Raw genomic sequence first — 10,047 nt, forward strand, 5'->3', positions numbered from 1 at the left:
TTAAATATTAGAAGGTATTATGTCATTACACAAGCTGGAGTCTGGCCAGGACAGTGGGACACTAAGAGAATGGGGAATTATTCCTTGTAGCTTTAAAGTGTTATAAAAAGTAGCCTTGAGAGCATAGCTTAAACATAAATAGTAACTGTTTTAAATTCCATCTTTTCCAGAATTTCAAAATAAATTAATCCACACTGAAGGACCATCAGCCTGGAAAATGTAAGTTTGAAAGAAAAGGCTGCTTTAAATGTTGCAGCAACAAACAACAACAAAAATCTCATCTAAAGGCTGGGAAAATGTGAGCGGGTGGTTTACAGAAAAAACAGCTTAAGGCATTTATGCAAACTTCAGCCCAGCATGATTTGAAAGATATAAACCTCTGAAATTATGCTATGCATACTGAACCAATAGTCTTATCATACTCTATATAATTATGCCATATAACTTCTACCATCAGCAACATGATCTTGAGGAAGCAACACAGATATGATAATTTTGTCCTTATTTTCTATCTCCATTTTTGCTGGTTCTGCTTATTTTTTTACCAGTCTATTTTGCTGGGCTCTCAATCGGCTTTGTCTTCTTGTGCACTTTTTCTTGCTGCATAATTACTTTTTTCTATCCCACTAACCTTGTCCTATGACCCTTCAAGAATTATTTCATTGCCAGGATCTATTTCTTTACGATCCCTCAGTCCTCTCTGATCTCCTCCTACTCAAGCTTCCCCTCCTCCTCTCACTCTGTCAAACCTCTCCACATTCACCTTTCTCTTGCTACAGGATCATTAGCTTTCCCCCCTGCCATTGTTCTTTTAGGAATGCTTGACACTTCCCTAGCACAGCACATTTTCAAAGTGCTGTACGAACGTTAACCAGTAAATCATCAGTAACGAAGGAATCCTCACAAAACTGCTGTGCAGGAGGTACAGAACATTTAAGACACAAAATTTTCAAAAGCTATGGTCGAGGGGAGTTTCCATCTCCTCTCTCTCTCTGTCTCTTACTCCCAGAGGCCTTTGGGGCTTTCATTGTCTTTTTCTCAGGGGTCTTCCTCCCCATTTGCCTCCTGTTCTCTCTGCTTCCTATTGTCTTCCCCTTCCCCCACCCCCAGCAGATGTGGAGCTCCATTCCTCTTTCTCCTCCTTGGCGAGTGAGAGAATCTCTCTTCCTTAGCAGCCCATGCATCTATCCCTCCATCCATATACACTCCTTTCCTCTTCCCCCAGCTCCTCTCTTTTCTTTTCTTTCTATTCCTGCCAGTGGTACTTCCCACTTTACTCCTCACCACTCCATCTAAGGTATGGTAATTCCCTTAAGTAGCAGAGTAACTATTTCTTCTCTCATCTTCCACCCCAACAGACCCCATCTGTTGACTCATGCCCTCCTAAGCAAGCACCTGGTTCCCTTTTCACCCCTCCTCAGTGGAAGGGTTCAACTCCTTTTGGTCCTCTTCTTACCCCAGTCTCATGTAATAACTCCATGGGCTTCCCTTCTCACTGCAACCTTCCAAGCCCCTTCCCCTGGCCCCTATTCCCTTTCTCAACCCCTCTCACTCTGCTCTCACTGCTCAGGGCAGGTGGGGACCTTCCTGCTTTCTATTAGGCTCCTCCCCCCATAAACACCATTCCTTATAGGGCTTCCTGCTTTCTCCTCCATTTGGTAGGGCCACAACCCCTGTGGACAAGGGCCCCTTCTTCATTAGTCTCAGTTCATGAGCAGATACATTCATGGCTGATGTTAGACAGAAGTGAGAGGCAGCCTGCCTGATCTACCAGGCAGGAGAACATCCCTTGGTGCTCTCCTTGATCAAAAGCTTTGCAGTTCGGGTGACCAGATGCCCCAATTTTATAGGGACAGTCCTGATATTCAGGGCTTTGTCTTTATATAGATGCCTATTACCCCCGCACCCCATCACAATTTTTCACACTTGCTATCTGGTCAGCCTGATTTATAGTTTATTTGCCAGAAAATGCAGTTTCAGTCGACTCAAAACTATTTGTGAATTCATGTTGAGTTCACCAAATAGCTTTGCCCAAGCTGAAAAACTATGAAAGTATTTTGGAAATGTCAAAACAAAATGTGTTTTGATGGATCAACTTCTTGTGATAAATAAAGTGGGGGACAGCTCCTTTTGATGGACACCCAGCCAGCCAGTTAGCTGTAAAATCCCTCTTGGTAGCTGTTCTCTACCTGTAAAGGGGTAACAAGCCCACAGGTAAAAGAAAAGGAGTGGGCACCTGACCAAAAGAGCCAATGGGAAGGCTAGAACTTTTTAAAATGGGGAAAGAAACTTTCCCTTTGTCTGTTGTTCTCTGGGCTGCAGGGACACAGAGCAGCAATGCTATAGGCAGAAATGTTGTGTAAGGCTTGAAGCAGGTATGAAAAAGTATCTTCCATACCTAGAAGAAATAATTTGGATAGGGAATGTTTAGTTAGATGATATTAGGTTTATTTTTTATTTTGGCTTGTGGCTCTCCTCTGTGCTAACCCCAGAGGCTTTTGTTTGCTTGTAACCTTTAAGCTGAACCCCCAAGAAAGCTATTTTGGGTGCTTAATTTTTGTAATTATTTATTTTAAGATCTAGCAAAAAGCCTAAGTTCCAGGTGTATTTTTTTCTTTTTTGTTTTTAATAAAATTTACCTTTTTTAAGTACAGGATTGGATTTTTGGTGTCCTAAGAGGTTTGTACATGTCGTTTGATTAGCTCGGAGCCACAGCTAATTTCCTTTGTTTTCTTTCTCAGCTCTTCCCCGGGTGTGTGTGTGTGTGTGTGCATGTGTGTGAGAGAGAGAGAGAAAGGGCTTGAGGGTACCCCACGGAGAGAAATTCCCAAGTGCTCCTTCCTGTGTTCAAAGGGGTTTTTATTTTGCATTTGGGTGCTGGCAGCATTTACCAAGCCAAGATCCGAGAGAAGCTGTAACCTTGGGAGGTTAATACAAGCCTGGAGTGGCAAATATTGATTTTTAAAATCCTTGCGGGCCCCTACTTCCTGCAGTCAAGGTGCCAGAGTGGGGACTCAGTCGTGACACTTCTGTTGGTGCTTTGGAGCTTCTCTCCCTCACCAACAGAAGTTGGTCCAATAAAAGATCTTCAATAAAAGTACCTTCCCACCTTGTCTTTCTCTAATAACCTGGGACAAACACGGTGACAACACTGCATAAAACAAAATATTTCATTTTGACCTGACTCAAAATGCGTAGTTTCAATTTAACAAAAACAATAAGGTGTCCAGTGACACCTTAAAGACTAATGGATTTCATAGAATAGAATCATAGAATATCAGGGTTGGAAGGGACCTCAGGAGGTCATCTAGTTCAACCCCATGCTCAAAGCAGGACCAATCCCCAATTTTTGACCCAGATCCCTAAATGGCTCCCTCAAGGACTGAAGTCACAACCCTGGGTTTAGCAGGCCAATACTCAAACCACTGAGCTATCACTCCCGTCCCCCCCGTCCCCCCCACTTAAGCTTTGGGCATAAACTTTCTTGGCTAAAATACCCCACTTCTTCAGATGCATGGAGTGAAAATTACAGATGCAGCCATAAATATCCTGACACATGAAGAGAAGCAAGTTGCCTTTCAAGTGGAGAACCAGTGTTAACAAGGTCAATTCAGTCAGTGTGGATGTGTTCCACTCCCAATAATTGATGAGGAGGTGTCATAACAAGAGAGGGAAAATGGCTTTTGTAGTGAGTCAGATGCTCCCAGTCCCTATTCAAGCCCAAATTAATGGTGACTTCCCTAATCTCTGGGCTAAATGTTATGAGAGAAGCACCTGATGCTTAACAAACCCCTTGATCACAGACCAGGTTGCAGGCAGATTGCACAATTAGCATTTGCTGACTTTACTACCACTGGTAATTAGATTTTAAGGCCCCAAGGATCCAGTATGAACATACAGTATGACTCTAAGATCTGACCCTGGTCCCTTTGGTATTTATCTTGTGCTGTATTTAAAATGTGGTATTCTTTTTCAAGCTTTCCTTTCTTATCTCTTATCCTCTGTTGAGGCCTCTCTCTTTCCATTTGCTTTATCCATTTCCTCCTTTTCTTCCCTTCCAGCCTGGTCTGAATATTCCCTCCTAGAAACTTTTGGTCTATGCTTTATTCAAGTTGACAATTTCTTTTGCACTGTACTTTATTCAAATGCATCATTAATTGACCCTACACCAGCATTTTACTTTCATCTCATGCATTGCAGAGCAGTTCCTCTTTAAAATATTAGGAGACTGATGCTGATGTCACACTGGCTTTACACCAATGTAACTTTATTGATTTCTAAGGAGTTACTCCTGATATATATTGGTGTAAGTGAGGCCAGAGTCTGGAACTATGAATACATCTATATATGCACTCTTTCATTTTCTACTATATTCCATATTAGCAGCTGAAGTAGTTCTGCTAGTTCATGTGGCATTTTGCAATGGAAGAATAAGAGACTACAAGTACTTTCAAGGTTTGCTTAAAACTCATTTTAATCTGTGCTCTTTCAAAGGGGATCAAATTAATTACCTGAATTTGGCCATCACTACTCCAAAGTACACAGACTTTGCTGTCACAGGGGTATTAGCATACGTGTAGCTAGATTTTTGATCTGCCATGTGCTGTTACAAGCAAAACCAGCAATCATCAGATAACCTGAGAACCTCTGGATATCAGCGTCTCAACCTTGTGATCCATTTGGAATCTTAGCTGAACTGATTGTCTCAAATTATTGTCTTTGTGTTTAGGTTCTGCACACACAGATACCTTTCACTCACCAACTGTGATCTTTACCTTTGGTAAAATTAACTTTGGATCTTAGCTTGAGCAAATTAGAAAATATTAAGTCTGGTGAGTATGTGCTGAAGGCCTTCGACTGAAGTAATTTCAAGCATAACAAAAAATTTACTACATTTCATTTAATGCAGATACATGTTATTAAGAGCCTGTGTCCACTGCTGCTGGGGGAGAGTCTCTCACCTCAGGTAGACAGACTTGTGCTAGCGTGCTAAAAAATAGCTGTGTAGATGTTGTGGCATTGGCTAGCTTGAGCCTCTGCCACCTGAGCTCAGAGGCAGGGGATAGGGTGAGCTTGAATTCAGGTGGCTAACCCAAGCCTCCAGGGGTGTTGCAATGTCCACATAGCTATTTTTAACATGCTAATCAGAGCCCTGCAGGTGCAAGTCTGTCTACCCAGGCTGGAGGATTTGCTCCTCCTTGCAGCATAGACATAACCTCTGTGATTTGATTAGTTATGCAAAGTTCAAAGTTTGTTCAAACCAAAATCTCAAACTGAAGGTTGCGAGAGTTCTTAACTAGGAGTAGCTAACCCACATTAGCTAATCTGGGTTAAAATAGCAGTGAAGACACAGCAACTCTGCTTTTAACGTGGGTTAGCAGCTAGAGTTAAAGCCTGTAGGAGAGCCTAGTCTTGAATTCATGCTGCTAACCCAAGTTAAAAGCCAAGTGTCTTCACTGCTATTTTAACCCAAATTAAGAACACTCCTTTTTTTGCAGTGTAGACATGGATGGGTAGGAAAAAAACCCTTTGCTAGGAATGCCTGCATGACCAAACTAGTGAGTTTCTCACAGCTTTAATTCAAATAGGATTATTCTAGATGGGCATTGGTTAAAATGGTAGTGGAATTAATTATACATAGAGATATCCCCAAACTGAAGGGAAAACAGGGAAGATAAGAAATGGCCCGGGGAGGCTTAGCTGGAGTAGCAGCCAGAAAGGACTGAGCCAACCTCACCTCTGTCCCTTGGGCCCTGGGCAGGGATCCAGTGGACAGGGATGACCGGGGTCCTCCTACCCTTCCCTTTTCCTCTAGCTGCCTGAGACCCCTCAGAGGGCTCAGGGGGTGTGACAAACTGTGACTTGGCTGCTGGGCCTACTGCCTAGAAGAGCCATCCCAAGTCTTGTAGAGACTGTTTAGCCATGGCCTGACCACTAGACCTGCTGGCTTCCGAGCAAAGCCCACTACACCCACGTAACAACTATAAAGAAATCTGATGTCATTAGATATTGAAGTGTGACCTTTTGGTAACACTGTGTTTCAAGGAGACCCAAAAAATGGCTTAAATCAAAATAGTGTTTGTTTTTACAGAAGGCCATAGTCTGCCCTTTTTGCATGCCAAAGGGGGGAGGAAAATACAGGTAATTCAGCACAAAACAGCCTCAATGAGAGAAATGGCAGTGGCATACTTTTGTTTCCCCCACCTCGTAAAATGAGCAAGTTTAGATGTAGCCAGTTGGAGAGGATGACATAAGGAAACAGCTGTTATGCATGACACATTCCTTTCTTTGACCAAAGTAACTGAAATTAACTGAATCAATAAAATTAAAAAAAGTGTCAAAATTAAAGACAAAATGTAGACCTTGGATCTCATTGCCACAGGGATGTTGTTAAGGCTAAAACCTTAGCAAGATTCAAGCAGGAATTAGACATTTATATGGATAACAAGACTATCCAGAGTTATAATGGTCAATTCTAACAAAAGAAATATTAAATCTCATGCTTCTGCGCTTAAACTGACCTCTACCTATCAGAATTAGCAGAAAACAATGTGGTGGGCAGATTTTCCTACATCTGCCTAATACAAGGTTTCTTGTACCTTCCTCTGAAGCATCTGACACAGGCACTCTTGGAAATAGGACAGTGGACTACATGGACCATGGGTCTGATCCCATCCGGCACTTCCTATGTTCCCATCTTGCCACAGCCCTGAGTTTGCATGCACTGTGACCCCTTTGGAGCAGTAGCAGAAGTACCAACAATAGATTGTGAACAATCTCACTATTCATTCAAAACAGTTCAAACGGCGTTACGGTAAAGAGCACTCAGGAACTTTTAGCGGGCCCGAGCCACTGCACAGACCAACTAATACTCAACACATTAGTGTGCATTAGAAATCACACCCCCACAGTGTGCATTACTCCACCATATAGACAAGCCCTTAGTTTCACTTTGGGGTAGTTTGTTTTAAGGAATATGGTTTGGTAGGATTGTAAAATATGCAGCTAGATACACAGTTTACCCTCCAGAAAGGCAGCAAGCGATTCCTATTTACCAAGGCGATTACTGTCCCTGGAGGGTATTTTCAAATAAGCCCTACATAAGAAAAATTGATTACTCCTGTTTAAATAAAGCCAACCGGGAAGTAAAAGCTAAGGAGAAACCTTATATAAAAGAAATAGGGTCTATATGAAAGCCAGAGTGTGCACCACCTGCCTCCTAAATAGGATCCCATTAAAATGCAATCTGTTTATCTGCATATTTTAAGAGGTTTGATTCAAACTGTGTGTTCTGCAGAACAAGATAGCAGGTGGGGTCTTGCAAGGCAAGCACTCTATCATAGATAGTAAACAGGCTTAGTTAGAAATCTGAGTCGTTTGCTGGTTTTAAAGTGTAACAATTCCATAACTTAAATACATTTCATACATTCAAAAAAAGGTTATACAGTTATGAGAGGATAATGCAACTAAAAACCCTAAGATATAAGTTGTTTCTACAGGTGCCATGCAGAGGGATAATTTATGATCAAACACAGACATTTTCCAGTGCAGGGGACTTGAAAAGCTTTCAGAACATTTGGAACTAAACTAATAGCCCCTCATCCAAGGAAAACCACTTTCAGTACATTAATATGTATTGTATTTCAGGGCAGAATGATGTATAATGGAAATCCCAAGCTGTTTCAATCAGGAATCTGATTAGAACAAAAGGAGTCAGGAGCAGTTTACACAAGTTCCTCCCACAATCTTAGGGCAAGTAGAGGTTTCTGCTAAAATGATCAACAGTACAATAGTAAACAACATTGACATTTTAAGTGGTGTAATTAGGCTTCAGCGTCACCATTCCTTTGAGATAAATGAAGGCTGTCCAGTTTTCCTTTAGACCTATTAGTGCGTTTATCTGAGGCAGCCCTGCAATTGGAAAGTTATCTTCAGAAACATAAGAAACATTAAACAGTATTTTTCTCTCGGTCTGAGCTCTGCTCAGTGCAAAAGGGAGGGTGTGAAGTTGTCAGGGAGCCAATACATTCCCTTGAGCCTGAGGGCTGGACCATTGGGTATTCTCAATAGAGAATCTAATCCTTGATATTTAAAAAATATGAAAGGCCATCCACAAAGTACTGCTATGCAATACCATTGAGTATCAGCCAAATTGAACTCCTGGTGTTTATGCTTCCTTTTGTGCAGACTGCATTTTGGACTGAGTAATCCTCTACTTAGAGTGAAGTTGTACATGAAAAATGACTGTGTTATAAGAGTAACCATAACAGAGAATCTACCATCAGAATCTACCATCTCATGATATTAAAATGTGTAAAAAGCAGTCTTACTTATGAAAAGAGTACAAGATATGAACAGTGCACTATCATGCTCCTTGAAGAGAGAGGACAGTTTGCTTTTGCTGAGCTAAACTTTTGAAACCTACAGCTGAAAAATGCTAAAGAAGAGATAGGTGGTATTATTATCATGGTAAGACAGAATGCTACTGTATTATATATCTATAATGTGGCTAATACTATCATTTTATTTCACCATCTTAATAGTATTTAAATGAGGCCATGAAGATCTTCCCTGACTGAGCAGTATGATACTATTAATGGATGAATTTTTACAACACACTTAGTGAAAGTCTTTATTTTTAAATCTGAACTATTCCTAAAGTATCACCATAAAATCTGTAATAAATAGTATTTAAAGCAATACAGGTTATGCCACTGGAATAAAAAAAGTTTACTGTAATACCAAATGAGTCAGAAGAGACAAAAAAGCATCAGGGCAGGGACAATGAAGGATTTCCTCGTTCAGTAAGTCCAGTGGTTTTAAATGGCATGACTAGAACTGGAGCTTGTACCACTATGTGCAAAATGGGGAAAAAACGGTGATAGTAAAATATCAGTTTTATCAATCTTCAAGAAAGGTCAATTTTATGGGTGTCCAAGAATTTGGAGATGCAGTAGTTTTTGTTTTTTTTTTCTGGAGACCTGGGTTTGTATTTAAATAAAATGAGTTTAGTGAGTTAATTTATGCTAAGGTGACTAGATGTCACCATCTATTCAGGTCAGTTTCTAAATTGAAGAACAAATGTAAAGAGTGGACTTTTGTTTGCTTGATTTATTTTTTGTTGTTGCCTAATCTCTACTCTAAAATCTTCTAAAATGCAATAAAGTGCACTTGTTGTTTTACAGGGGATGGCTGTCAGTTCAGGGCAACTGCACGTGTGTCCCGTTCTCCCCCCCCCCATGGTCCAGCAATGGCCCCGCACTCTATGCTTCCAGCTCCCCAGCCACTGGCTGTCTAGGGTGGAGACACACCTCTCTCTCTCTCCCTTCTGACTGGGGTATTTCCAGACCATACAACTGGTTTCCCCAGCAAAAGACAGGTTGCCTAAACAGGCTTTTTTCACCTTCTCTTCAGAGACTGTACACAGTGTAATTCCCATAGGTATAAGTTACCACACATCTCTTTAGAATCATAGAATATCAGGGTCAGAAGGGACCTCAGGAGAGCATCTAGTCCAACCCCCTGCGCAAAGCAGGACCAATCCTCAACTAAATCATCCCAGCCAGGGCTTTGTCAAGCCTGATCTTAAAAACCTCTAAGGAAGGAGATTCCATCACCTCCCTGGTAACCCATTCCAGTGATTCACCATCCTCCTAGTGAAAAGCTTTTCCTAATATCCAACCTAAACCTCCCCCACTGCAACTTGAGACCACTACTCCTTGTTCTGTCATCTGGTACCACTGAGAACAGTCTAGATCCATCCTCTTTGGAACCCACTTTCAGATAGTTGAAAGCAGCTATTAAATCCCCCCTCGTTCTTCTCTTCTGCAGACTAAATAATCCCAGTTTCCTCAGCCTCTCCTCAAAAATCATGTGCTCTAGCCCCCTAATCATTTTTGTTGCCCTCTGCTGGACTCATTCCAATTTTTCCACATCCTTCTTGTAGTGTGGAGCCCCAAGCTGGACACAGTACTCCAGATGAGGCCTCACCAATGCCAAATAGAAGGGAATGATCATGTCCCTTGATCTGCTGGCAATGCTCCTACT

This window comes from Lepidochelys kempii, chromosome 3, assembly GCF_965140285.1.
Source record: "Lepidochelys kempii isolate rLepKem1 chromosome 3, rLepKem1.hap1, whole genome shotgun sequence".
Classification (NCBI taxonomy): Eukaryota; Metazoa; Chordata; order Testudines; family Cheloniidae; genus Lepidochelys; species Lepidochelys kempii.